Source organism: Otolemur garnettii, unplaced genomic scaffold, assembly GCF_000181295.1.
Source record: "Otolemur garnettii isolate 467f Iridium unplaced genomic scaffold, OtoGar3 scaffold00001, whole genome shotgun sequence".
Classification (NCBI taxonomy): domain Eukaryota; kingdom Metazoa; phylum Chordata; class Mammalia; order Primates; family Galagidae; genus Otolemur; species Otolemur garnettii.
Genome location: NW_003852396.1, coordinates 61,208,139 through 61,211,123, shown reverse-complemented (window position 1 = coordinate 61,211,123; position 2,985 = coordinate 61,208,139). Strand labels below are relative to the sequence as shown.

Here is a 2,985-nt window from a genome sequence, read left to right as displayed (position 1 = left end):
TTTGTTGCAAAAAGCGAAACCAGAATGAAAGAGTGATGAACTGAGAGGGTACTTTTCCTAATTCTAGTCATAATTTTCCAAGAAGTAAAGCCTCAAATCTTTAGCACCTTCCACTTCTTCCTGCCATCAAAGATAGGAGAGAGAAATGGAAGAAAAAGCTCGATTCTTTCTGCTCATTTGGAGCTTTTCTTTTCTGTAGTTGTTTCTTCAAAGCATACTTCGGGCCTTTTAAAAATTATCTCCAAATTCCTAAACACAGAATATTGCGCCCTCCTTGGATAGTAACTCAAAAACATGGGTTTCCATGATGTGAAAATAAAATCATCAAATCTGTAACTGGTATCAGCAGATCAGTATAAAAAATAGTGTAACCAAGGTACACGGTTATATTTTCATATTAAGAACTTCAGAATATACTTATCACTGAGACCATAGTCCTTGCATTAGTTTTCAGTCCACTATGAACAGTTGTCTGCTGCATGTAAACATGTCTAAATAACTATAAATAAAATACATCTATCATAGGGCCTGGTGAGGTGGCTCACACTGGAATCCTAGCACTTGGGAGGCCAAGGCAGGTGGATTGCCTGAGCTCACAGGTTCGAGACCAGCCGGAGCCAGAGCGAGACTCTGTCTCTAAAAATAGCCAGGTGTTGTGCCAGGCACATATAGTCTCAGCTACTTGGGAGGCTGAGGCAAGAGAATCACTTAAGCCCAGGAGTTTGAGGTTGTTGTGATCTATGACGCCCCGGCACTCTACCAAGGGTGACAAAACGAGACTCTGTCTCAAAAGAAAAAAAAATCAACATAAATTTCTGCAAAAGATAAAATATCTTGTTTAAAAAAACAAAACAATAATAAGCTATTATTGCATTGTTTCCAGTTTTATGAAAATGGAACAATCCTATGGTTGTTGCCAGTCCTGAGTTCATTGTAACAGAAATGGCCCTAGTTTCCCATTAAAGTCAGCAACCAATCCAATTCTCTTCAATAGATGTCTTCTAGTACTATAAGCAAGAATTTATTGTAGGTGCTATTCTGTCCATTAATAAAATTACACACCAGAAACTGGCCAGTGCCACAGCACTATGTGACAGTTTTCCATCAGGAATGGGATCTGAGAAAGCAATTTCGTCTTTACTCAAATACGAGCCATATATAAAGCTACTCCTCAGGCATTCAGTCACGCAAGAAGCAATTTCCTTCTGACACATCATGCCGAATACCCATATTCAACTGATTCCACAGATTGCAGCTTCTGGCAAGGTTGAGCAGCAGCAGGCTTTTTGCCTTTCAAATCTGACTTCTTCTGACCTGATAACCAGAAGTTTCTCTTCTATAACTCTGTCGCCCCACTGGATATGTGCCGCAATCAGGCAGCCAACTACTTTTTTGTCAATCGAAATGAAGAGAAGTGTTATAGTTCTGGAATAGCACATTAGCAGAAGCTGTTGAAAACCTGAATCATTATCAAGCTCTCTAATCTCACCCTTTTTCAGGGTATACTTTGGGTCTTCTGGTAGAACCATTATTATCCTGCCATTAGGGTATTTAGCCAGAATTCTTTTTTCCGGCCCACATATTTTACAACACTTACAGGCTGGTTGTGGAAAAGCCCAGGCTGTGTTTCATCTTCTGGATTTGAAGCTGGGGAAAGCATTCCACAAACATGACAGGAAACTGGTTCAAATCTTTTCTGTCCCGCATCTATGATCAACTGTTTTTCATCACCTTTCTCTGCTTCCTTCAGTTTCAAGTCCTTGGGCATTGCTATCTCCAAATGTGAATTAGACATAGGCCAAGAATGATTTGGTGGTCTCCCTCTCATCACTGCTTTGTAATGTTTGGTTTTGAGTATATACTGTGCTTCTGGGGAACCGAACCTGGAAATTTACTATCTCCTGTATCAACTTTTGCTTGACAGAACAGAGTTGAAACAGCAATAGTATTTTCTACTAGACTGTTTCCCAACTTGGATTCCAAAAAATAGGTTGAAATTCTTATCTGGTGCTCATTCAAAAGAATGTTTCATCTGATTATCCAATGGTAGGTCAGGAGAAGATTTTATCTGATTTTCCCAATGACAATTTTCAGGAGCCCTTTCTGTGGTTTTATGCATTTCAACCACAGTATCATTAATGTAACTTCTTCAGAATGTATTTCTTTCATTTTTTCCTGCTGGCGTGATACATTTCTACCATGTGGTTTTGTGTCACTGGATGATGGATTTTTCAAGCTGGTGGTGAAAAACTGGTTCATAACCAGCCCAATTTAGGGGAAACTTGAGAATCCAATTTATTTGGCGGCACAGAGGTGAATTTTAAGAGTTTAATTTTAGTCCAGTTGGAGTTCTTCTTAGTTGAGCTGTTTACTCCATTTAGGATACATTTCACAGGCTTTGTTTTTCCACTGGGAAAGAAACGATTACATTGCCCATCATGGCTTGTTTCCTTCTGATGAAGTATTTGCCTCTCAACATTGGTCTCTTCCAACTTTATTTCTGTAGGCTTCGCCTCCTTTTCACTTTCCTTTTGTGTAGATTCCTTTTTTACCTCTACAATATCTGACTCAACTTCACCAGCAATTTCTTCACAGAGCTGTATTATACTACCTCGTTTTCTCTTTCCTCCTTGCGTGAACTTGTTAAATACCCTTTGTTCAGGCACTGATAGCTATGGACTTTTTGGGGATTTGGGGCTAGTATTCACTTGTGTATGAACTGTGATACCACGGCACTCTACCGAGGAGGACATAGTAAGACTCTTTCTCAAAAAAATAAATAAATAAGTGAGATGATGGTTATGTTAATCAGTTTGATTTAAGCATTCCACGTTTGTACATCAAATCATCACATTGTACATTGTACATAAATGTATACAGTTATGAATTAATAAAAATCAAGTTAAAAAAATCAATAGACACAGAACAAGCATTGACAAAATGCAACATGCATTCATGATTTTTAAAAAGTCAACAAAATAAATG

General features: G+C 38.4%; 1 pseudogene; it reads right to left on the bottom strand.

Moving 5' to 3' along the window:
- Nucleotides 1–957: 957 nt before the first annotated feature.
- On the bottom strand, nt 958–2,700 carry LOC100958533 (annotated as a pseudogene).
- Between the last annotated feature and the right edge of the window lie 285 nt (nt 2,701–2,985).